This window comes from Callithrix jacchus, chromosome 5, assembly GCF_049354715.1.
Source record: "Callithrix jacchus isolate 240 chromosome 5, calJac240_pri, whole genome shotgun sequence".
In the NCBI taxonomy this organism is placed as follows: Eukaryota; Metazoa; Chordata; class Mammalia; order Primates; family Cebidae; genus Callithrix; species Callithrix jacchus.
In genome coordinates this window covers 30,318,399-30,344,695 of record NC_133506.1, presented here as the reverse complement: position 1 = coordinate 30,344,695, position 26,297 = coordinate 30,318,399, and the positions used below count along the sequence as shown (strand labels likewise).

The window sequence follows — 26,297 nt, the reverse complement described above, 5'->3', positions numbered from 1 at the left end:
TAGGCAATTACATAGAACACTTTGACCTGCAGCTTGAGGCAGCCACTTTGCTCTTTTGTCAAAAGGGAGAAACCTAATATCCAGGGGCCCACTGAGGCCCAGCAGCTGCTGCCAGTGCAGTGTCCCTCTGTTCCTGCCGCAATCTGTGTTATGCAGACACTGAGCCTCCCGTGAGCCCTGTTCACCAGCCAGCTGCTGGTGAGACCTTCGGATGGTGGCCACACCAGAGCGGTATAGAGCTTTGAGGTCCTCGCCCTTCCAGATGTGTGTGATGCTGGAATCCCTAGGCTTCTGCTGGGATCCCACAGCCTCCTGAGGCTGCCTCTTTCCTTGCCCTGTACTGCTTAATTCCCAGAAAAAAATTCCTTGCAACAGCACTATTGAGAAATGATACCTTCTTGAGGCCATCTGGGAAGACAAGGGGGTTTCTGTCGTTCAGCAGGTTGTAGCCATCTAAGTCATCCCCACCAGAGGTGGCCCCTCCCCCAGATCCTGCCCCGTGGCCCTGGTTAAGGGTCTCCCCTCAAGCTTTCTCAGCCTGCAACCTCCTTTGCGTGCCTGGGGCTCTACCCAACTCTCTTTCCAGCCCTCCTGTGACTTAGGCAAAGATGATGGGTAAGTTTGTGACGTGCCACTTGTGCCTCACCTGGGATATGGATGACATCCAACCCAGGACACTGGCTCTTCCTCATTTCATCTAATTTTAAAATTTATTATTTATTATATTTAATATTTTATTTTATTTTATTTTTGAGATGGAGTCTCGCTCTGTCACTCAGGCTGGAGTGCAGTGGTGTGTTCTCAGCTCACTGTGACCTCCACCTCCCAGGTTCAAGTGATTCTCCTCCTTCTGCCTCCCAAGTAGCTGGGATTACAGGTGCCCACCACCACAACCAGCTAATTTTTGTATTTTTAGTAGAGACAGGGTTTTGTCATGTTGGCCTGGCTGGTCTCGAACTCCTGACCTTAGGCAATCTGCCCGCCTTGGCTTACCAAAGTGCTGGGATTATAGGTGTGAGCCACTGCACCTGGCCTCATCTAATTTTTAAAAACTGGTGGAAGTCCCTGTTGACCTCAGCAGCAGTGGTCTGGGAATGTTTACAAGCGCTTCTTGTGTTCTCCACAGACCTGTCTGCCTGTCACTGGCTGGTTCCACAGGGGGAGCAGCTGTGTTGGGACTGGAGAGCAGCAGGTTCAAGTGGGAGAAGCAAGGCTGCAGGTGTCTCCACAGAGGCCTCAGCCAGCCCCTGGGGACCCATCAGGCTACAATGGCTTTTCAGAGCAAAGCAGCTCAGGGAAAGACCTCCACCCTGCAGGCGGATCAGTGTCGGGTGCAGCTGCTCCCAGGGGGGACAAGGCTCCATGTGGACTCAGCTGGGCTGAGGTGGCTCCTGGGCAGAGCTGACAGCTGAGAGTTTTGGCTGATACTGAGAGGACCTCCCGGCAGCTGTGGAACAGATTCCTTGGTCCTGAGAGCAGCATGGCTCCTGCCGTCATCAGGATGCAAGAGAGGCCTGGCTTGGGAGGGAGGACACTGTGTTTCTCTTACATGCCCTGGGTTTCCAGTGGCTGCCCTGGTGGACAGGGAGGTTGGAGACAGGGAGGCTCTGTTCCTTCCCCACAGCTTGTTTGCCAATTCTTCACATCCTCTGACAGAAGGAATTGCATTTGAAAACCTCCTGAGAACCTGTGCTTCCACCCGCTTCATCCCCTGAACCTGAATTGGTTATGACCTAGATTTGTCTGCTGTGATAGTGACCCCAAATAAGACAGGTTTCGTGAGAAATAACTTGCATTCTCCCCACGTAATAGTGCAGGTATAGGAAGTCCAGGCAAACGTATGGTCCAGTGCCTGGTACTTTTTTGTCCTATTCTGTATCTTCCTGACTCAATCAAGATTGTATATTCTGACCAAGGAGGGAAGGAAAGGGGAGACAACTCCTTTTTCGCCATCAGCAACCTTGGTGGCTGGAAACATCCTACTGTCACTCAGACAGCAAAATCGTTGACTCTTCTTTTTAAGGACAAGACCAAGAAGTTGTACACTTCTTCCTGCTGGCTGGAAATTAGACACATGGTTCTCCACAGCTGCAAAGGATGCTGAGGAATGTGGCTTTTATGCTGAGTGTCCATGTGCTCAGAGGAATATTGGGGAAGAAGGAGGAAATGGATTTTGAGGGACCATTTTCTTCCTTGGTAGATAGCCTGCATCTGTCACTGTGGATTGGGTATGCCTCTTCTAGAGCTTCCCACCAATGGAATTGCACTTGTATGTGGTCCTTTGCACTTGGTTTCTTTTGTTCAATATAATATCTTCGAGACTCATCCATGTATGATGCATCGATGGTCTGTCCCTTTCGTCACTGAGTAGCACTCCATGTTTGGCTGTTCCACAATCTCTTTATCTACTTACCTCTGGGCTGTTTCCAGTTTTGGGTTATGACAAATAGAGCTTCTAGGGGATCTTTGCCTAGAAGCCTTTTGTGGTGTTATCTTTTTATTTCCCTTTTCTTTTCTTTGAGACAGAGTCTCAGTCTGTCGCCAGGCTGGAATGTAGTGGAATGATCTTGGCTCACTGCAACCTTGCCCTCCGGTATTCAAGTCATTCTGCTGTCTCAGCCTCCCCAGTAGCTGGGATTACAGGTGCCCATCATCATGCCCAACTAATTTTCATATTTTTAATAGAGATGGGATTTGGCCATATTGGCCAAGCTGGTCTCGAACTCCTGACCTCAAATGATCCACCTGCCTTGGCCTCAGAAAGTGCTGGGATTACAGGTGTGAGCCACCGCGTCCGACCTTTATTTCCCCTGAGTAAGTATCTAGGAGTAGAAGAGCTGTCTTGTGGCAAAGTGTACAGCCAGTTTTCCAAAGCACTTGTGCCATCTTATATCCCACCAACACAGCATGAGAGCTCTTGTTCTTCCACATCCTCACCAGGGCTTCATAAGAACAGTTAAAACACAAAGGACTTTATCTGGGGTATCAGCTGGCAAAACAGCCTCCTCAGGGACTGCCGTGAATGGAGGGTTGCTATAGCTGGAGAGCAGGCTGCATGCTGGAATCAGCAGGAGAGCCATTCAAGCTTGTTCTGTCTGGGCCTCACCCTAGATTAATTAAATCCAAAATTCATTCAGTGGTTCACAAGCATTAGCATTTTTCAAAGCTGCACAGCTAAGACTGAGATCCACTGTTGCAGGAAAGGTAACAGCCAACAGAAAGAGCTATTTTGCAGGGAAGGATGGGACTTGGTGCCAGGGAAGGTGCTGCCCCCACCTAAAAGGCAGGAACTGTCAGTCTGAAAGGACCTTGCTATTCCTGCTGGCTCCTAAGATGGATTCAACCTCCCAGCTGCCCTCTGTCCTGTTTCCACTGCCTCAACCTACTGCATTTCTTCCTGAGCAGGGGGTGCGGTGTCAGGGGTGTTGGGCAAATGCAGAGAGGAAGTCCTGCTTCTTACTGTCCTCAGTGTAACTCATAAAAGGAGCAAGAAACACTCTCTGGGTCTCTCTCTCCCCATCAGAAGCTCCTCAGTCTCCTGTGCTGGCTTTTCCTCATGGCCCACTCTTTTAAGCACTGGCTTTCAGAGTTTAGTTCCTCTTTCTTTCCGTGCACACTATAAACAGAGCCCGTCCTGGGTTCACCCATCCTGGGTTCACACATCCTGTCCAATCGTCGCTGTCCCTGCAGCTTACATTTCCTGCTCAGATCCCTGAATTTCAGGTTTAACCTCCCACCACCAGCTCCACTGCTCTTCATTGGGTGTCTAGTAAGATGTCCCAGTCAACACTGCCACAACCAGGGCTTGACGCTTGACCCCTCCCCACAAACCTTCTCCATCTTTCTAAATGACAAGTCCACTCTCCTGGTTATTCCGCTAAAACTTCTGCCGCGGCAGAATAACCCCGTAACGAGGACCATGCCCTGATCCAAGGGACCCGCGACTATGTGACCTTACGTGGCAAACGGAACCTCTCATGTGTGCTTCAGTTGAGGATCTTGCGATGGAAGACGGTCCTGGCTTGCCCATCAGGTGAGCCTGATGTTCTGAGAGGAGGAAGGCAGGAAGGTCAGAGTCAGAGAAGGGCAGGTGGCTGCAGAAGTAGAGACTGGAGTCAGGTGGCCACGGGCCAAGGAATGCAGGCAGCCTCTAGAGCTGGAAGAGGCAAGCCAAGGATTCTCCTCTAGAGCCCAAAGAATTCAGCCCAGTGAGACCTGCACCAGACTTCTAGAGGCTGTTTACTAAATCTGTGTTGGTTCAAGCCACCGGTTTGTGGTACTTTGTTGTGCAGCCGTAGAAACCGAATACAGTTTGGGTTCCTGGCTCTCCTCTGTCACTCCCATCCAAACCTAAGCCGTCAGCAAAGCAGGTCAGCTCTGCCTCTGGAATATTTCCAGAACTTGACCACTTCTAAATATCCACTGTCAATCTAAAAAGAAGAAGCCGGGGCACAATTAATGTAAGTAGAGATTGGGTGCAGGCCACGCTTGAGGATTGCAACCCGGGAGCATGGATTCAATTTGCCCTGAATACATATACTCCAGTTAGCAGCAGCTATGAGGGATGTTCAAAGGCAGCAAGGGGGCAAAGAGTGGGCCAGTACGAAGCTGTTTGTCAGGAATTCTCGTTGGTTTAACAGCAGTAACAATGGTTGGTGATTGACGGGCTCCACGTCTTTAAGCTGTAGGGCGTGGGTTATGTGTCTACTCAAGCGTTATGTTAATTGGCTACGTAAGACATTACAGCTACTGTGGCAATAGCAAGCAGTTTCAGGAGATGAATTCATAGGTTGAGGCAGAAGTCGCATGTGATTTAATATGTCATTTAATATCTCTCTGGGCCTGATGTTCATTTATTTCTATTTTTTATTATTTTTATTTTTAAAATTCTTTTATATAGAGCAGTTTTAGGTTCACAGCAAAACTGAGCAGAAAGTACAGTGAGATCCATGTACACCCTTCCCCTCAACTTACTATTTTAAAAAAATATTTTTAAAATTTCAGTAGCTCTTGGGTACAAGTGATTTTTGGTTACATGTGTGAATTGTACAGTGGTGAAGTCAGAGGTTTCAGTGCACCTGTTCCCTGAATAGTGTACATTGTACCCAACATGCAGCTCTTTATCCCTCATCCCCCTCTCATGGTCCCACTTCTGAGTCTCCAGTGTTCATTACGCCACTCTGTGTGCCTCTGCGGACCTGCAACGTAGCTCTTGCTTATACGTGAGAACATGCAGTATTTGGTTTTTCCATTCCTGAGTCACTTTACTTCGAATGATGGCCTCCATCTCCATCCAAGTCGCTGCCAAAGACAAATTGTTTTGTTCCTTTGAATGGCTGAGTAGTGTATTGCATGGTTCCTGCATCCCATCTTTTCCTTGTCCGCTCGTTGGTCAGTGGGCACTAGGTTGGCTCCGTATCTTTGCAAGTATGAATTGTGCTGTAATCGACATACACGTGCTGGTGACTTTTTTGATATAATGATTTATTTTGCTTTGGATAGATAGCGCAGGAGTGAGATCGCTGGATCAAATGGTAGATCTACTTTTACTTCTTTAGCTTAATCTCCATACTGTTTTCCATAGAGGTCGTACCAATCCGCATCCCACCCCCAGAGTGTAAGCATTCCCTTTCACTCACATCCACACAAACATCTATTGTTTTTTGACTTTTTAATGCTGCTCTTGCAGAGGGAAGGTGGGATCTCATTGCAGTTTTAATTTGAATTTTCCCAATAATTAATAATGTTAACCATTTTAAAAATAATGCTTGTTGTGGACTTGATATTTAAAAAGACTCAAATTCCTCAGATAAGATTTTGCTTTTTTCACTTCCAACCCCAATATCCCCACCCCAGTAGAGCCTCCATCATCTCTTGCCTGGACTGGTGCGGTCCCCTCCAGGGTAAAGACGGCTAGTGGTTTCCCTTACCCAACCCCCTCACTATTTATTTCCAACATAGCAACCACAGTGGTTCTTTAGAAACTTGTTGGTCCCCCTCTGCTCAAATCCTCCTATGGCTTCTCTCTCACCCTGACTATAAGCCAAAATCGAACCAAAGCCAAGTCACTGTATAGCATGCACCCCTCCATCTCCCCACCTCATCTTCTCCCCCTTGTACCCTTGTTGACCCCAATTCAGCTCCAGTGTCCTGTTTGCTGTTCTCAGAGCAAGCTGTGTTTGCTCCTTTCCCAGGGCTCAGGCTTTCTCTTTTCATCCTAGTCTCTGCTCAAATGTCACCTCATCTGAGAGACCTTCCCTGACCCTCCTACCTAAAACAGCTCACACCTTCCCCATCTCTCTCTAGCCAGGTGCCTTGTTTCTCTACATGTGATAAGGACAGGAGACAGGGAAATACTGTGTAGAAGAGGGTGGTTCCCCAGCAAAGACCCCACCCTTAACCCTGGAAATGCCTGGCCCTAGATGGGAACTGGCATTTCTGTTTTCAAGCCCCAAAGTTGCCTTTTGGCTTGCCATGTCCCCCTATCCTGTACCCATATAAACCCCAGACCCGAGGCTCCAGAAGCAGAAGAGGGAATGAGCAGTAGAACAGAAGAACAGCAGAATGGCATGGCAGAGAGAAAAGAAGGATCATCTGAATGCCAAGAGATTCAGCTGGGGTGGTTGGAGAGGAGATTGAAGGTAGGACCACCAAGCTCCAGGGGAAGATCATCTTCCTACTCCATCCCGTTTCCAGCTCCCCATTCATCCTGCTGAGAGCTACCTCCACCATTCAAGTCAATAAAACCCCTGCATTCACCATCCTCAAAATGTGACCTAATTTTTCCTGGATGATGGACAAGGACCTAGGTACCAAGAGGACATTGAGCTGGTTAACACTGAAGCCATCTGCAGATAGCAAAGCTAAAAGAACACACTGTAACACACGCCCACTTGGGCTCTGGGAGTTGCAGGCACTCACTCCTAGAAGCTACCGTGTGGCTGGTGCTCGCCCTGGCTCCTGCACCTGCTCATCTGCATGCTCCCCTTCCTATATGGAGTTTGAGCAGGCAAGGTAGCCAAACAGATGAGCCACACCCATGTTGCACATCGTGTGAGGGGGGCCAGGGCACACTTCCATTTCACATGAACTTCCCATTTCACTTGTGAATACACAACTGAATGCTTGTTATGTTCACTTCCTCGTGCACTGTCCCCTTCCTCTCCACTAGAGGGAAGCTTCTTTGAGGCTGGGCTTGCCTCGGCTGGTGTGCAGCTCTATCCGCATTACTCAGGGCAGTGCTTGGTTGCAACCTGTGTTCAGCTAAGTGAATGCAGGAACAAATGAGCTGTTGGCGGGCCTTCTAGCTTTTTAGGGGGAGGAGGTCACAACAACGGTGGAGAACCAGGGTGCCTGGAATCGAGCACTGTGGAGTCTGGGGTCTTGTTTCTGGCTGGCCACTTGTTATTGAAAAAGGGTCTTGTAGGCCGGGTGTGGTGGTTTAGGCCTGTAATTCCAGCACTTTGGGAGTCGAGGCCGGCGGATCGTTTGAGGTCAGGAGTTCAAGACCAGGCTGGCCAACGTTGAGAAACCCCGTCTCTACTAAAAATATAAGAATTAGCCATTGGCATGTGCCTGTAATCCCAGCTACTCAGGAGGCTTAGGCAGAAAAATTGCTTGAGCCTGGGAGGCGGAGGTTGTGGTGAACCAAGATCGTGCCACTGCTTTCTAGCCTGGGTGACAGAGTGAGACCTTGTCCAAAAAAAAAAAAGAAAGAAAAAAAAGAAAAAAGGGTCTTGCAGAGCAGAGTCAAAATAATTAAATAATTCAGGGTTCTTTCCTTGAATAAGTATTTAGTTCTTCTGGGTCACTGCTCTAAATCAGTGGTTCTCAAGGGGGGACATTGACAGTGTCTGGAGACTGGGGGTGCTAGCGGCATTGAGTGGGTAGAGGGCAGGGGCATTGCTTAGAAAATACTTTGATGCACAGGACAGTGCCCCATGGCAAAGAATTACCCAGCCCTGGATGTCAGTCCTGTGAAGATTGAGAGTCTAGTTTAAACAGAGCACATGAAATAACAGTACTGAAACCGTGTTACATGCTGCCGGTATGGATACAGAATTCCGCGAGATTCTTCACATTCGGAAAGTGTGAGGACACAGACTGGATTTTGTTTCAGGATCATCAGTCCTTAGTTATTTACAAGTGTTTATAAATAGATCAATAATCCGACAAACATTTATTGAATATCCCGTGTGTGTGGCATACCGGTTTATTGCATTCTTATTTCTTTCTGTCTCCACCCCTGCCCCCCTCTACACCCCCTCACTGGGCCTTGTCACTGGACTTTTGTAGTTTTACTGTCCCATGGAAACTCTTTTACGAATGATTAGAAGAAATTCATGTAGGAAGGAAGAAGACATGGAACTCATGTGGCTGTCTTTGGGCCAAGGGAATTTCCCAGACAGGGGCTTAGCAGGGAGACTTTGGCAGCCACCATCATGGTCTGTCAGGGGATGAGAGGGTGTCTACGGGGCCAGAACATAGCAACCACCATGGCCTTTCCCATTCCATGATAGTTTATTTAACTGAAGCTCTATTCTTCCGTTTTATGGGGAAAACCCAAACCTGAATTGTTCTCAGTTAATCCCAGATATCAACTTCCCTTCTTTTGATAGATAATAATCAAAAGATGAATTGTTTGAAAATTGTTGCTGCTTCTATTCTAATTAACAGGGTCTTTCTCCCCTGAAAAATCAAGATTTACAAAAATACTCCTGGCAGGGCTGGGGCAGGGAAAGAAGGCAGATGAGGATTCATATTGGCACAGCAAGATTAGTGGGACTGCTTTAAAGAGCTCAGACTCCAGCAGTCATGCTTTGCCATAATTGCATTGCCACATGCCCTTTGAGGAATCCACTACTGGATTTCCACTGCAGACTATTTCCTCCCTTCTTCCTTCTTCCAGCAGTTTCTAGATATGTAATGCATCTAAGATGTTCACACTTTAATACAGAACGTCTGAAATTAGCAGAAAAGAGCACGTCCATGTGGTTAACTTTGCCTAAACTTAATGAAAAGCAGAATTCCTCCAGCACTGGCCCCCAGCCTCTGCACAGCTCTCTGTGTGGGCTTCTCTCTTTTTTTTTTTTTTTTTGAGACAGAGTTTCGCTCTTGTTACCCAGGCTGGAGTGCAATGGCGCGATCTCGGCTCACCGCAACCTCCGCCTCCTGGGTTCAGGCAATTCTCCTGCCTCAGCCTCCTGAGTAGCTGGGATTACAGGCACACGCCACCATGCCCAGCCAATTTTTGCATTTTTAGTAGAGATGGGGTTTCACCATGTTGACCAGGATGGTCTCGATCTCTTGACCTTGTGATCCACCTGCCTCGGCCTCCCAAAGTGCTAGAATTACAGGCTTGAGCACCGCGCCCGGCCTGTGTGGGCTTCTCTTGCAGAGCTCAGCCACTCGTCACTCTAGGACCATTTACAACACTGCATCTCATCTTGGAATATAATGTGTTCAGCTGGCAAGGGTGAGGGGTGGATGAAGAAGCATAATTCAGGGTGGACGTGCCTGTAAGGTCGGGATGCAACAAGAACACAGAGGAGATTATGTTGATTTTATCCTCTTACTGCTGTTAGCTTAATTATTGTTTATTTAGAGGAATAGGGCAGACAAAAATGAAAAACTAAAAAAGGACTGAGTCAGTGGCTCACACCTCTAATCCCAGCACTTCAGGAGGCTGAGGAGGGTAAATCACCTAAGGTCAGGAGTTCAAGACCAGCCTGGCCAACATGGTGACACCCCATCTCTACTAAAAACACAAAAATTAGCTGGGTGTGGTGGTGGGCACCTGTAATCCCAGCTACTTGGGAGGCTGAGGCTGGAGAATCACTTGAACCCAGAAGGCGGAGGTTGCAGTGACTGGAGATCTCACCATCGCACTTCAGCCAGGTGACAGAGTGAGACTCCGTCTAAAAAATAAATAAACACATAAATAAAACCAATACAAGTAGTTTGCAAAGCAAGCCTGTCAGTGAGTGGCTTCCTCTACACCAGTGTAGTTTCGGTCCTGCAGCTTCTCACAAGGGCTTCTGCTTGGGCTTAGGACAGAGTCCTGTAGTGACACAGGCAAAAGTATTGTAGGGAAATCATCAAAGCCCTTCCAAAAATATCTTCCGCCACGGAGGTGGGAGGACAGCTGGCATGGAGGAGCAAGTATCAGTGATACTTTCATTAGTGATACTTTGCTTTATGACGCTTTCGAAGGTCCTTGAGTTTTCTTTTTCAAGCAGAGACCTCAAATCTGAGTGTCTCAGTTTGGGTCCTATATTTCCTGGGTAATTTGCCAATCGTGAGTTGACACAGACAAGTCTGGAAACGGGAGAGGAGATTCGCAAAATATTTTGAGAAGGTCAGTCAAGAGGGTGGGGCACGAGCTCCCTAGCAAGGGTAGAAAAAGTTTCTGGGTTACTCTGACCTAGTTATAAAATAAAAATGCTAACTTTCCCTTAAGGCAAACAGCACAGGGTTGGCAGTTGCAAAGCATGGAAAGAATGAAGAAGGAGCCAGAAAACCCAAGCACCAGTCCTGATTCCTGCTGACTCATAGGTTTCTTTCTTCCTGGCTCATTCAGTTGTTAAACTCATTTGCTGAGCACTTTAGAGGGGTGGAGTGGAAGGAAACCATGGAAAGTTGCACAAACATCGAGCATCTTGGCTTCTTGCACATGTGTCACAGGACCTTTTGGCCTCTGACGTGCTCCTGAGATCCTCCTCACCACCCGTGCACGGCCACCCAGGTGCCTGGCCCCAGGGCTGACTTCCCAGCACGTGGTATGTGCAGTCGCACCGGGCTCAGAAGGATTCCATGCTAGGTCCATGCTTCATGGTCATCATCTTGAGAGAGAGAGAGGATAAAGAAATTTGGGACACATTGTGTGTTATGAAGCAAACAGAACCTAGAACCTGCGTGACCCAAAGGAGTGAGCAGCAGGTAAGAAAGGGAAGACTGCCTGCAGACAGGACTGCCGAGAGAAGGCCTCCCGAGAGTGGGCTTTTAGCTGAGTCCTTGAAGATCAGCAGGGAAAGATCATCGTAGGCAGAGAACAGCTAGTGAAATGGCCCTGAGATGGGCTAGATTTGGGCGTGTTCGAGGAGCAGAAGGAGGACCCCATGGCAGGAAGGTAATCCCAACACAGATAGGATGAGGCTGGAGGAGCCTCTGGAGACAGGTCATGCCTGGCCTGGTGTGTCAGGAGACAGGGAGAAATGCTGTTTGTACCTAATGGGAACAGACAGGAAAGTTGCAGGTGCAGTGTGACGTCAAGCATGCACATTAAAGGGCACCTCCCCGCCACACCCCGCTCTGTGGGAAATGGGTTGGAGGGCTGGGGTGGGAGGAGACAGGGGCAGGAGGGGTGGTGTGGGTCAATGGATGGGGGCTATCTGAAGCACCTGAAGAGAGATCATGGTGGTCAGGGAAGGTGACAGGAGCAAAGGGGCCGGGGACGAGATGCATTTTGGGGGTTGCATAAACTGGCATTGCTGTTGAGGGTGAGGAAAGGGTGGAACCATGATTTCCGCCTTTCCTGCCTTGACCTGCCGTGTGTGAAGGAAGCCAGAGTGCATGTGAGCCCTTCTGTGTGTGAAGTTCATGAGGCATCTGCATGGGGTGGCTCCTGGGAAATCTGAACTGGAGCTGAGGGGAGAAATGGGTCTGGATTTATAACTGGGAGTCACCAGGCTAATAGGGTTATTTGAGTTTACAAGAATGGGTGAACGTGTCCATAGTGAGAACTTCCAGGGGTAAGAAAAGAGCACTCAGGGCGGGAGAGAAGTGCAGAGCAGGCCAGGCTCTGATGGGATGGCCAGGGCCAGGGAAGGGGCACAGCCCTGGAGAGGATGTGTGCAGGTGAGAGTGAGGCCAGTGGAGCCCTCAGCTCACCAGCGACTGGTGGCAGCAGGGCCGCCAGGCCTGACGGTAGAGTCGGTCCCTGTTTCTACTTTTTTAGGGGGGAAGTAAGAGCAAAGGTCATGAGCAGGGGGAGGAGCAAGTGTAGGGGGAGGATGAGGAGCGCATAGTTCTAGGCCTGGAGAGAGCACGTAGTCTGGCCCAGGGCCGGTGGGAGGCACCCATATCATGGGCCCTGCAGGGTCTTAGAACCCAGGTTAGTATAGGAGGGGCTGCTGGGGGTGAGGAAGTGGGAGTGGAGTGGGCTGGTGTCTGGGTGAAGCTTTGGATGGACAGCAGAAGGTGTCTGAGCAGACGAGTGGAAGGAGAAAGGAGGTAGTGGCTGCAGACGGGGCATGTGAAATTAGATTTTTAGATGCTGTCAAATGTCACGTGCACATGTATTTCTGGGGGAAAGATGGTCTCAATGAATGAATTCTTTCTAAAAGTCACTTTGTTCTCACTGTGATTATCCACAGTGCATCTGTGTGCAGAGGCTACAGCTCCCAGGTCATCTCGTCTGAAATGTCACCTCTAATTGGGAAGCCATGTCTCTCATAGATGGCCAAGCGTTACCTGGCTCCTGGCTGCTGGATCTGTGGCCTTGCAGAGGCAGCTGAAGCAGGGACAGCTGGCAGTGATGGCTGCAAACGGGTCCACAAGAGCTGGCACCAGAAACAAGGGCAACCTCACCAGCTTGAGTGGGGCCTTCCATGAGACAGTGGGCAGGAGAGACAGGTGGAGCAGGAGAAGCTGGGGGCGGCCTGGGCAGAGGAAGAGGTGAGGGGCAGGAGAAGGAGGGTGTGGAGCTTTGACCCACTGGCATATCATCTCCATATCCACCTGGATTGGTTGTTCTTTACTGCATAACACATGACCTCTAAGTGTGGGGGCTTCTAGCTACAGTGATCATTTTACGATAGTAAATGATCCCACTGTTTCTCTGGGTCAGTTCAGACATGGCACCGTGGGATGGGTTGCTTTTGCTCCACCATGGGCCTCAGCTGGAAGATGTGAAGGCCATAGACTGGAATCTCTGAAGACTCATCTAGCCACAAGCCTGCAGGGTGCTGGCTCTCAGCTGGGACACCACATGAGCCTCTTCATGTGGACTGCGCTTCCTCACAACGTGGTGGCTGGTTCCATGGGCAAGCATGGGGGAGAGAGAAAGGGAGATGGAGGAGCAGGCAGAGGGAGACAGGGGGAGAGAGAGAGATGAAGAGAGAGAGGCAGGCAGGGGAGGAGGAAAGTGAGAGAGAAGGAGACAAAGAGGAGGGAGTAGGGGGAGGGGAGAAGGGTGGGAGAAGGAGGGAGACAGGAGGGATTGGGAGAGGAGGAGGAGGACGGCCAGAGGGAGGACGGCACTGGTGGCTGCTGACTCCTTTTATTGTCTTGCTCATTTGAGAAGTCACACAGGGTTGTGTCCATTCTGGGGGGGCATCCGGGGCCCGAATTTTCAGGGGTGGGGGTGTAGGCCCACCCAAGGTGGAGGAGCATCAGTCACATTAGGAGAAGAGCCTCAGGACAGCACTGCCACGGCCACCATTGGAACAAGGTCTCTGTCACAGCCTCTCAACTCTTCAGAGCCACACACTGTTTGACTTTGCTTATTGGCCCAGTTCATTCTCAGAATCTGGGAGTCTCAGATCTTCTGGGAGACTGAGCAGAATCTTCCAGAAGCATCACAGATGCTCGTCATTCACCCACAGAGCAAAGTCCTCTGAGACCTTGCAGGGGAGGGTGTTGGGGTGTTGTGACACTGAGGAACACTGTACAAAACTCAAGAAAAGATGGATTGTCCATGGCCAGAGGAGTGAGGAGATTTTGGCTCAGACAGAGTAGTGATGGCTTCTGCACTTCCTCAGTCACTTTCCCGTGCCCTGCGCCTCAGTTTCTCTCTCTGCCATTTGCTCTCTCTTTCTGGCTCATTGGTAGTAATGCTGTGCAGAATTAGATCACACAGGCAACGCAGGGGCATGGCAGGTGTGTGTGTGTGCAGTCATGGGGATGAGGCTGACTACTGTCGCTATCACTGCTGTTCCACACCAAATGAAACTAACCCGGCTTTAGTAAGGAAAAGATTCTGGCAAGGCGAGGAGACCTATTGCCACAGGGAAGGAGATCACCCAATTGCAGGGTCTGCCAGGGTCCCTCACAAGACGATAAGCCTTACAACAAGGGTGAGGCAAACAGGGTGTTTCTTTTGTGAAGTGGAGCAAACAAGGCCAGAAGGAACCAGGTGGGGAAAGCGGCTTGAAGGAGCGGAGATGGCCTGATTGGAAGCAGAGGAGTGTTCTCAGGAGGGGCTGTGCACTGACTGAGAAGGAGAGACGCTCTGCCAAAGTGTGGTTAACAAGCGTTTTCTTCCAACTGATCAGTGGGACGGGAAGTTCAGTGCGTCACTTATGACTCAAGGAATGGGAGTTTGGAGGGTCTGCGTCTGACCTTATCATAGGTCAACAGTGAGGGGCAGCCGCGACTTGCATCTAAATCATATGAGGGGATTTTTGCAGTTCTCAGAACATAAAAGGTGGGACGATTTCTTAACCTTTGCTGTTTTCTAAGATCGCAGGGCTCCTGTGAAGTGTAGCCTTGTTGCGCGGTTTTAAAGGACAGGCGTGTGGGTGAGATACCACCTTTACACACACTTAGAGCAAGGCCGGGCCTGAGAATGTGGTGGCGAGTGGAGCCTGCACAGTGCAATGCCCTGCACTCAGCATCATGGGGAGTGGGTTTTGCCCCTGCGGGCATTCAGCGCAGGCTGGGCAATCTGTATGAATGCCTCTGGCTTAAAGGTCCAGCTGTCGCCAGGAGCCCTGGGCTCCCTGAAGCCTCCAGGTCGGCTGTCTCTCTCTGCAGCATCCCAGACCAGAGTGGGGAAGGCTTGAGCTCCCCTTCGCTTCTGGTCATCGGCCCCTAGGGATTCAGTGTTACTCTCAGGTGGGAGGCAGTAACTGAGGAGGGGTGCTTTTTCCTTCGGCGGCAGATGTATGTCTGGAAAGCAACTGTCTGAGAATTTCATTAAAAATCAGAGCCTGTTGTCATGTTTGAGAGGCTTTATTTCATGCTGTGATATAGTGTTGGAATAAAAAGCTTGCCGTAATGTAATCCCCTTATTCTCCTTCGTAAGAGTCACAGGCTGGAGCACTGCACTTCTGACCTCGGGCACTGCTGATAAAAGGGATCCTCATTCTTTTCCCTGTGAGGGGCTCCCTGGCTTTTACGTGAGCAAGTGACCCCATGATGTTTGCACCAGTGCATCAGTTAAGCTGCTATTGCGGATAAAAATCCAGGCCTGGGACATCACATGAAGACTCCATTAAAAACAGTGATTAATCAATCAGCTCCCTCAAGAGTCCTCGGGGAAATTTGGATTTTTATATATTTCATTTTTTTGTATATTATAACTCAATGACAGTGACTTTCCTTGGGCTCTGGTTCTGGTTTGAAAGTACCGAGTTGGGTGTGCAGTGCTGTGTGCACGGTTGCCAGAGGCCTGCAAACTTGGCATGAAGGAGGCTGGAATCTCATCTCAGCCACACACAGTGCGTGGAAGGAGGTAGGCTCTGGCCGTCCCTGCCGGCTGGAATGAGTGGTGTGAACAAGAAGTTCATAGAGTTCTGTGGTCTGGTAAACATTTTCAGTTGGCCAAGTGTTTCCACCCTAGACACCATTGCAGACAGCGATGACCTCAGGGACCTGTTGGGGGCACACCCTCAGTAACAGCTGGTTTTGGCAGCCCTTAGTGTGTCTTGGGAGGAGAGTGTCAGCGGGAGACAGATGCTTCAACACGATGCCTGCAGCGTGAGCCCAGAGAGAGATGGAGGGAATCTTGAGGCTGAAATCTGAAAGTGAATTCTAGGGGAATCACAGGTAAGGCTCCAGGTAAGAACAGCAGCAAACAAGAGGCCCAGTATCACACCCATGGTCTCAAAGAAGGGAGATGGGATGCCATTGGGGAGGCCGGAGGCTGTTGGGAGGAGGGTGCCGTTGGGGAGGCAGGAGGCCGTTGGCGAGGAGGGAGGCCGTTGGCGAGGCGGGAGGCCGTTGGGGAGGCGGGAGGCCGTTGGGGAGGCGGGTGCCGTTAGGGAGGTGGGTGCTGTTCTTGCTCTGGCTGTCCCTGTACACTAGGGCATTGTCTCTGCTCAGTGTTCCTGCAGGCTGCCTTCCCCATGAGGCTGTCAGTGGGAAGAACAGGGGGAGCAGATCAGCAGGGAGAGGAGATGGTGTGGCCCTTCTTTTTCTGCCTCAGACCCGGGGGTCAGCAGCTGCACCTGTGTGGCCTTTCTGGGCTGCAGTAATGCCAAGCAGTTCTGTCTTTCAGCGCCAGGTTTTAACAGCTCCCAGACATTGCCAGTCCCAGGTGCTCATCATTCTGATGGGCTCTTTCACACCTGGATAAGTGCTCCTCCATTAAAGGTTCCTATCTGAACCCTTTGAGTAGAAATCTGTTTTCTGCCAGCATCACAATGATACGGTAAAAAAGAACTTTAGGCCGGGCACGGTGGCTCACATCACATGTAATCCCAGCACTTTAGGAGGCTGAAGCAGGCGGATTACTTGAGGTCAGGAGTTTGAGACCAGCCTGGCCAACATCGTGAAACCCCATCTCTACTAAAAAGCAAAAATTAGCCTGGCATGGTGGTGTGTGCCTACAATCCCAGCTACTTGAGAGGCTGAGTAACGAGAATCGCTTGAACCTAGGAGGTGGAGTTTGCAGTGAGTTGAGATCACGCCACTGCACTCCAGCCTGGGTGACAGAGCAAGATTCTGTCTCAAAACAAAACAAAAAACTTTAAATCGCATCAAAGCAGAACAGGCTCCCTAGTGAGTTTCTTATCATTGGAGAAACTCAAGGTGAATTTGGATGACGCTTTGGTTCAAGAGGCAGATGCCAACATGAAATGTGACTTGGGGAAGGTCTGCAGAGAAACCGTGTCATCTAAGAGGGTGAAGGAGGAGGGATAGGGAGGAAATGGTGAGAGATCCTCAGCCAGCGTGGGGAGTCCTGGCTGCTCACTGGGTGGGGGTAGGGGGGGCTGCCTTGGGCAGGTGGCCTGGCTCTAGTCCCCTGCCATGCTCAGTCATACTGGGTGAGTGGGGCCTCAGTGGGAAGCCTCAGTGGAGCTGAAGGAGCTGCTGGCCTCTCACCGCTCTCCTGGAGAGATCTGAGTGGCATGCCTCCATAGTCATCACATTTTGGCAATGCCTTGGAGGGAGCCTAGACAAGTTGAGTTCCCAGCCCTGTGTGTGTGTGTGTGTGGTGTGTGTGTGTGTGTGTGTGTGTCTGAACTCAAGTTAGGCCAGGTGTGGCTGCTCCCATCACTGCCCTCCTTGGTCAAACTTATCCAGATCAGCTTTCCTATCACCAGTCATTCCTGCACCAGGTGCACTAGAAGACGAGGGCCCCACCTGCTCCTTGGAGAAGGACAGTAGGTTCCTGATCAGTCACTGAATGCTTTGTCATTTGGAAACAAGTTAGATGTGCAGGCAGGCTGGCACAAGCAGTGTATAATTTTGAGAATGCAGCCACAAGCCAGCACCTGGAAAGGAGTTTGGAAAGGCAGATGCTCAGCTGCTGGGCTTCAGCTTGTGTTGCAGCAGCCAGAGAGAGGGTTCCTTGCAGGGGACCCTGGAGTCTTAGCAGCGACTCCTGTTCAGACTTGCTGAAGCATCCTGAGACGTTATCAGTCCCTTCTCCTTCAACCTCTCCATCAGCCACACTGTACATACTACTTTCCTTTTTAAAGACTCCTAGGAAGAGAGGTGGGAGGAAGCATCAGAAGTGCTGCAGGAATTTTGGCTTTCTGCTGTTGGCTGTCACCCCGTAGCTGTTCAACTCTCTGGAGGGTGCTTTCTCCACACACCCGTCAGCAGGGAGAAGCGGGGCTTTGATGTCCACTGGGAGACTGAGCCCCGAGCCACGTCCTCCCTGCACATCACATCACAGAGGCTCTGGCCCAGCAAGTCCTCGCCCCAGCACTTTGGCTCCAAGACAGATAGGCCCTGGTGAGGCAGCGCCACCTGCGACTGTGATGCACTGGTTCAGGTGGAGCGGCTGGAGTAGGTGGGGATGGCAGGCGGGGAGCGGGGGCGGGAGGGAGGAGGTGAGCCCACCTCCCTGCTCCCCACGGAAGGCAGCGTGCAGAGCACCTGTGCTGTGGATGCAGCACGGGACTTCAGACTCAGGAGGTGCCCTCACATTGTGCTGTTTTGTATGGAAGTCCTTGATTCATGCTCATACTTTTGAGACAAATGTTTGGTCTCTGCGGGGCATTTTCTTTTTTTTGGAAATGGGGTTGCTCTCTGTCACTCAGGCTGGAGTGCAGTAGCGTGATCAGGGCTCACTGCAGCCTTGATGTCCTGGGCTCAAGTGCTTCTCCCACCTTGGCCTCCCAGGTATCTGGGACCACAGGTATGGGCCACCAAGCCTGGTTCTGTGGCCTATTGTTATTTAATGATGTTTCCATGTGGCTGCATTTAGTTCATGGTGGTTATTCTATTGCAGTTTATGCCACTGGACCTTTCTCTTTAAATAGCTGCCCCTGTTTCTCTGTCCCCCTGGGGACAGCCTCACAGGGGTCTGAAATGCGCAGATTCTCCTTGTGGTGGGAGGAGGTCCCTTGGGTCTCCTGTGACCTCGCCTCCCTCCATGTTTCCTGCCAACTGGACACTTCCTGGCACAGATGCACAGGTCGATGTCACGTCCATTCGTTAGCAGCTGCTTGCGGCTGATAAGGAGGGCTGAAAACCCTTTGCTGCTCTGTCCACTGAGAAGTGGTGCCTCAGTCCCCTCCGCTTGAGTCTGGGCTGGCCACAGGGACCCACCTGACCAGGAGACTGCAGCAGAGAGACACTGCCGGACTGCCGAGGTGGCCGAGAAGCCTCAGTCTCCACCCCGCTCTCTCTCCAGATGTTCCCTCTCAGGACGTTCACTCTTGTCACCTGCCCACCACACTGTGAGTCGCTCATTCCCACGGGGAGGCCACGTGCAGGCCCTTGCTGCGGCAGCCCTGGCCGAGCTCCCAGGGCGAGCCATGTGAGAAAGCCACCGTGCCAATCTGCTAGGGCTGCCCTCAACACTACCTGCTCTGGGTGGTTTAGGCAACAGAAATGTATCATCTCACAGTTACAGAGCTGGGAAGTCCGAGGTCCGGTTGCCATGGAGCTGGCTCCTCCCAAGGGCCTGGAGACAGAAGCTGCTCTGTGCCCCTCCCTGGCGTCTGGTGTTTGCTGCCATCTTTGCTGTCCCTTGGTTTGTAGACACACATGACTCCAGCCTCCGCCTTCATCTTCACATGGCATTCTGCTGTGTGTGTCTGTGTCTTTCCCCTTTTTAGATCTTTTCTGCTCAGAGACCCCTCCCTTTGAAGAGAGAGAGAGAGCTGTTTCTCTTCTGCCTGTTAAACCTCCATTTCTAAATTCCTCGTGTATGTCTGTATCTGAAATTTTCCTGGTGCAAGACAATGAACCCCAAGGTGTGTACCCCAGACAATGTGTCTGCTTCATATGGGGACCTCGTCCAGGATACCAAGGTGTGACATTTTGAAACGGTGAGTAGAGGAGCGGACTCTAACTCTGTCCTTTCATTTCAAGGCTCTCAGCCTCCACTTTAGAACCAAATCAAACCAAATACAGAGCCCTCTTCAGACATTTATAAATGATTAACCTGGCTGCCAGCCTTATAAGACTTGGGGACAGACTTTCTGGAGACAACATGGAGAATCCCCCAGCACCCGTGGGTTGCTGGGCATATTGGCCGTGTTTGAACCAGCTTCCTTTCACAGAGGACTTAACCATTGCCCTGGGGAAACTGAGGATTTCTGGCAGACACTACCTCCTCCCTGTGTTATCCAAAGGCTTCTGGACTGACTGCAGCCTCTGACCGTCCGATGGGGTTTGGCAACAGGATTTCCAACTTTTCTGTCACAATTTCCTCCTTTCCCGTCCGCGGCTGTCACGTCTCTTATCTCCTCTGCATATTCAGCATGTGGGAAGTTTTACGGTTCAGGGAAGGGATCTGGTTTGGGAAAAGTCAGCAAATGTTGTAGTAACCGGGGGCGCAGCTCAAGGGAGATGGTCTTTCTGAGTTTCTAGGAATAGAAGGTCCTTGCTCCAAAATAAGATTGTGGGGGGTTACCAGCCTTCCCCGAGTGCTGTGTAAGTGTCACACATGATGGAACCAATCTGTGAGCCCTACGTAAATCACACACTGCCTCCTCAAGCTGGAGTATAAAATCTGGCACATCCGCCCGCAGTCTTTTCCCCTCAGAAGCCCCTCTCTCTCTAGAGAGAGCAGTTCCTCTTCTCTTCTCTTCTGCCCATTAAACCTCCACTCCTAATAAAAACCACAATTCATTTTTTTATTAGAACACCAGTGTATTGGGTCAGGGCCCGCCCTATTTAAGTGTGACTCCATCTTAACTCCACAGATTACATCTGCAACAGCCCAATTTCCAAAGAAGCTCACATTCTCAAACACTGGGGGTAAGAATTCAACATAGGACTTTTTAGGTGGTGGCCACACTTCGACCCATAACAGCCATCACTGGGTGTTCAGCCTGGTGGTGCCTCCAGACAACTCCAGCTCCAGACACCATCTGACGGAGATCTCCTGAGAGCCCCTGAGTGAGAACCGCCCAGCTGAGCCCGGCCACCCCAGAGCTGCAGGAGTTGATTTTAGCCACTGAGTTTGGGGTGGTGTTTACATTGCCACAGATGACTGTGGCCTTCCCTGGTTTTCAGGGAACAATTGAATATCAGCCTGGGGACATCAATTCTGAGTTTGTTAGGATGCCAAGGTCCAGTGTAGGTCAATTCCTGTACATTTTAGCAGTGACACTTGACAGTGTCTGATTGTGCAAGATTTAAAACGAAGTTCCTGTGGGCAGCCAGTTATGTCACTGGGTGCTGTTACTTCTAACAACAGCAGCACCGTGCACGTGGCTGGCGGCTCTGGTAGCTTCTTTCTTCTATCACCCGACAGCCAGCCAGCTCCTGTGCTGCACGTGAGATCCCATGGGCCCTGCAGTCAAGCAGATGTGATCCCAGGCGTGGCCTTGTGGTGGGGCTTGATTTCTGTTCTTCTTAGCCTATTGATTCTGACACCACCACTCCAGCATCAGCAGCAGCAGCCTTACTGTCTATTTACTGCTCACCGTGGGCAGTGCAGCCTGGCTCTGCCTGGGCCATCAAGCCAGGCCGAGGGGCGGCTTGCCCCTTCTGCTTCATGGAGGCAGAGGCTGAGTCTCGCTGGGGTTGAGTGTGACTGAGACCACACAGCCGGTGGGCAGGGGACCTGGGATTTGGACCAGCCTCACCTGCACGTGGGGCCAGCAATCGTGAATCAGAAACAAAGCAGGGCAGGCCGAGGGGAAGGGCACTGAGGGGTGGGGCGTGGGGCTCTGTCCTCCTAACTTCTCTGATGATGATGGTCTCCCGGGTTGCTGTTGAACATTCAGGGCGTGGGGCTTCCTCCTGGAAATCCTCCTGGGGCAGGTGGGGGACGGGAGATCTGTTATTTGGAATCAGTGGATTCCAAATTGCAAACATGGCTGTTGGAGGAGTTCCGTTCCTGCGTTCATCCCACCCCTCTGATCTCAAAGCCTAGGCGGCTAGGGCTGGAGATTCTGTGAATTACCAAGACTGGTTTTCATGCCTCCAGTAGGTTGTATGTTTAAGTACATTTTAAGCATCATGGATAATGTAGGGATGACTTACATACTTATATCAGTTGAATGAAAGGCAATTGGCATTCGAGACAGGGCTCTTGTCATGAAAATGTGTCTGAGAAAGTGACAGAAACCATTTGAAACAGCGCTCAGGCAGGCATTTTTGATTCTGAGAACTATGGCTTACACAGAAGGAAAGATGGCGTGGGAGGGACCAGCTGGCCCCGGCTCCAGGTTGTCAGTAGGTGCCTGGTTGTCATGAGAGAGGGAAGCACGGGGCAGGGCACGGGCCTTCTCACAGAGAGGAGAGCAGGAATCACCCTGGAGAATGCCTCCCGAGCTGCTTCCTGCTCACGGAACACCTGATCTCCACCTTGGTAGTTTCCAGGGCGTGTGTCGTCCTGGCAGGCGCAGCACACAGAGGTGCGGTCAGCTGCCTGCTTGGAGCCCGCACGGCTAACAGCTCCTTAGAGTTCTCGGCATTGCATGTGCACACATCTCATTTCTAGGGAGTTATCAAGTGAGTTTCCCTGCAGACTGATATTACTATCTTTTTCCTGGCATGTACTTCCAAAGCCACCTGCTCATAAAGGAAGAAATTGTTCTTTCACTAGAGCCTGACTGGCTCTTGATACCGCTTCCACTGCATCAATCTGGTACCAAGGGGACTCACTTCTGTGTCTGCGGCCCCAACATCTGAACCCTTGCAAGATCCAGGGAGCCACTCCTTCCTAGGCTTTGTGTGGGAGCCTAGCACTCCCTGCCTACCGCCCCTGGGAGGCTCTGTCTCGGCTGGAAGCCACTGGGGCTAAGGTCTGGGTGTGGCCAGCCTGCCCTCTGGGATGTGTTGGCTCTGGGCTCTCTTCCTGCTTCCAAGATCCACATTCCCCAAACGGAGCACCCTTCCCTTCCCTTCAGTACGATCACTTCCCGGTGTCATCATCCACCACGCCCGGCACCTGCCCCGAGCACTGACCCCTGGAGTCCGCGCAGCAAGTTTATCTGTGGGGTGGGGCTGTGGGGCATCAGGCAGGGAGGTGATGATCCTCTACCACAGTGAGGGCCACGTAGAGGGGAGGCAGTGGAACCCTTTGGGCCAGCACCATGATGGCTCCACACAGAGTCCCAGTAAGCAGCGCCTCAGTGCAGACAGAGCTGCAGAGGGGTTCAGGCCAGAGCCTCCAGGGCAGCTCAGGGAGGGCTCCTAGAAGGGAAGAAGCCTGACTGTATTCTGGGCAGAGCTCACAGTGATGGTGCAGAGTGGCAGTCCGGGCTCTCCAGGGCCCCCGTCCTCGAGGTTCCTGGCCCCAGCACCCTGCACTTGCTCTAGTGTCCCTCTGACTACACCCCACGTGGCTGCTCCGACTCCTCTAGTGAGGCCTGGATCCCAGGGAGTTTGGAAGCACCCAGCCGGAGTGGAGGATGCGGAGGGGTGGCCTGATGACCCCTCCCATTATGGCTTGGGGGCTGTTGGATCTAAGGCCTCTGGGCAAAGGAAGGCATCTGGGAGGGTGGGGGAGGTGCAGGGTAACCTCTGGTCATGGGCGCTTCGGCCCAGCAACTTCCCCAAGGCCTCCAAAGGCTGTAGGAACAGCCAGACACAGGAAGAGGCGCTTCATCTCCTCAGGCAACACATGAAGTCTGAGGTTTCAATGAGAGGCGTTTGCGCCACGTGCCCCTGGGAGGGTTGCAACAATTATACCAAAATTGAGGTGTGATTTGCATCTAGAGACAGGCCCAGACACCAGTATATAGGGTTGTTTTCAACTTGAATTTCCCTAATAACTAATGACACTAAGCATCTTTTAAATCTGCTTATTTGCCATCTGTATTTCTTCTTTGTTGAAGGGCTCATTCAAAGCTTTTGCCCACTTTTATATTGGATTATTATTATTGAGTTTGAGAACTTTCTATAGCCTGTCTACTAGTCTTTTACCAGTTATGAGTTCTAAAAGTATCTTCTCCCAGTCTGTGGTTTGTCTTTTACTTTCTTAACCGTGTCTTTCAAAGAGGAGACGTCTTTAATGATGATGGAGTCTCAGCCGTCAGTTTTAAAAATGGTTTTTGTTTTTTGTGTCCTACGAAATCTTCCATTTTCTCCTGTGTTTTCTTCTAGCATGTAGCATCTTTCGATTCTAGCTTGTGTGTACTGTACGTATGTGCGTGTGTGCGTGTGTGTGTGCGTGCGTGCATGTATGTGTGTGCCTGTGTGTGTGTGTGTGTGTGTGTGTGAGGCTCTCTCCCTAATCAGAGTCAGACTGCCTTGAGGACAGCAGTCACAGTTCAGCCAGCTTTGTTTTCTCCATGTGCTGTGGTCCCCTGCATGGTGCAGGCTCCGTGACTACAGATGAGCCGTGAGTAGTGACAGGCCCCTGTGGAATGTGTCTTTGGCCATGCCGAGCTGGCTTCCGAGTCTTCCCAGCCCAGCACTGGGGAAATGGCTCTGTTTTTCTGGGAGGCTCTGACACAGGCTTGTAGACCTTGCTGTTGTTTGTGTTCTCAGCTCATAGCAGCTTCTCTCCAGTTCACCTTGGAGTCAGGTAACCTCTCCAAGTGCAGAAGGCATTTCAGCTACTTCCTGTCCCTTCTCTGCAAGCATCATGATCATGCTTTTGGTGCTGTAATCCTTCCACATGGGTGGCCCACCTCTCCCAGCCATCATCCCCAAGTCTGTCTGCGATGGTGAGGGGGGAATGTGCATGGTCTCCCCTCTGCTTAGTTCAGTGGGTGTCTGAGCACTTACAGGGTGCCAGCTCAGTAGCCCCTGACTTAAACCCTCTAAGCCATCTGTATTTGTTCACAACAGGAAAAGGCATTTATTGAACACAGATGTGGCCAGTCCACACAGGCTGCTCCGTCCTGTGTGTTTGTTCTCCTTGGCATTCCCTTGTCTGGTGGACACTTCATTCTTTTGTAAGTTTTTCCTCTGAGGTTCTCTGTCATTGGATTAGTAAACACTTGATTAACTCCGAGCCAAAAATAAACAGAAGCAAGAACGTAAATGATGCTGCAGATGAAACCAGGCCTGGTGGTCTCAGAGGGCCATGGAGCCAGCGCAGTGATGGCCTGAGGGGCTCAGCTTGCACTCTAGGTGAGTGGACACAGTTCTCCCCCTAACCCTGACTTCCCACAGTTCATTTCTTCCCTAAACTTCTCTCGTTCTACGCTAGCTGGAGAATACAGCATTTCCACGGATGCCTTGCACAGTCCTCGGGAAATATCAGCCTCCATAGGTGCCTTCAACAAAAACCTGTTCCCTTCACCTGGGAATTCGTAAGCACAGGGGGCTCCACATGGTGAATAAAGGCAGCAGCGTTAGCATCCAGATCCCGGCACGGCTGCAGACCGCACGGCGGGACACGGTGTGTGCTTTGATTTAGAACCTTTACATGGAGAGCACCCCCCACTCGTTAGAAGAGACACAGACAGAAATAAAGGTTTTATGTGTTCTCACTGTTCCTCACCCGCCTATGAGTGAGAACATGCGGTGTTTGATTTTCTGTTCTTGTGTCAGTTTGCTAAGAATGATGGTCTCCAGATTCATCCATGTCCCTACAAACGACACAAACTCATCGTTTTTGATGGCTGCATAATATTCCATGGTGTGTATGTGCCACATTTTCCCTGTCCAGTCTATCACCGATGGGCATTTGTGTTGGTTCCAGGTCTTTGCTATTGTAAACAGTGCTGCAGTGAACATTCATGTGCACGTGTCCTTATAGTAGAACGATTTATAGTCCTTTGGATATATACCCAGTAATAGGATTTCTGAGTCAAATGTAATTTCTATTTCTAGGTCCTTGAGGAATTGCCACACTGTCTTCCACAATGATTGAACTAATTTACACTCCCATCAGCAGTGTAAAAGTGCTATTTCTCCACATCCTTTCCAGCATCTGTTGTCTCCAGATTTTTTAATGATCAACATTCTAACTGGCGTGAGATGGTATCTCAATGTGGTTTTGATTTGCATTTCTCTAATGACCATGGACACAGGGAGGGGAGCATCACACACTGGGGTCTGTTGGGGGAAATAGGGGAGGGACAGCAGGGGGTGGGGAGTTGGGGAGAGAGAGCATGGGGAGAAATGCTGGGTATCGGTGAAGGGGAGGAAGACAGCAAATCACACTGCCACGTGTGTACCTATGCCACAATCTTTCATGTTCTTCACATGTACCCCACAACCTAAAATGCAATAAAAAAAAAGAAATAAAGGTTTTATTGCTGGTTTTTTTTTTTTTTTTGAGATGGAGTTTCACTCTTGTTGCCCAGGCTGGAGAGCAATGGCACAATCTCCACTCACTGCAACATCCGCCTTCTGGGTTCAAGCGATTCTTGTGCCTTAGCCTCCTGAGTAGCTAGGATTACAGGCATGTGCCACCATGCACAGCTAATTTTTGTATTTTTAGTAGAGAGAGGGTTTCACCATTCGTGCCAGACTGGTCTTAAATTCCTGACCTCAAGTGATCCACCCATCTCAGCCTCCCAAAATGCTGGGATTACAGGCATGAGCCACTGCGCCCAGCCTCTAAGTTTTATTATTTATGGGCCCTGGGCATACACAGCACTCCTGGAGGCCACACACATAGGGATCATGGAGCACAGGCAGGGAGGGTGAAGAGGGGGAGGTCACTGGGAGCATACTGGGGGATAGGGTGTGGGTCACTGTGAGTTTGTGGGAAAATGGCTAAATATCAGTTTAGAGGGAGCAACAGAAAAGCTGGAGCCCCA

The 26,297-nt window shown here is 50.7% G+C and overlaps 1 long non-coding RNA gene across 11 annotated transcripts in view; it reads left to right on the top strand.

The window, feature by feature from the left end:
• Nucleotides 1-25,780, top strand: part of LOC108591664 (uncharacterized) — a 54,853-nt gene extending 29,073 nt beyond the window's left edge. For 5 of the 11 annotated variants that reach the window (XR_013535143.1, XR_013535142.1, XR_013535146.1 and 2 more), the window contains 3 exons: nt 15,635-24,657; nt 24,737-24,928; nt 25,363-25,780. This is a non-coding gene — a long non-coding RNA (uncharacterized LOC108591664). The remainder of the gene's footprint in view (nt 1-15,634; nt 24,658-24,736; nt 24,929-25,362) is intronic. The other 6 variants (XR_013535144.1, XR_004742847.3, XR_008481258.2 and 3 more) reach the window with 3 other exon arrangements.
• The last annotated feature ends 517 nt before the right edge of the window (nt 25,781-26,297 follow it).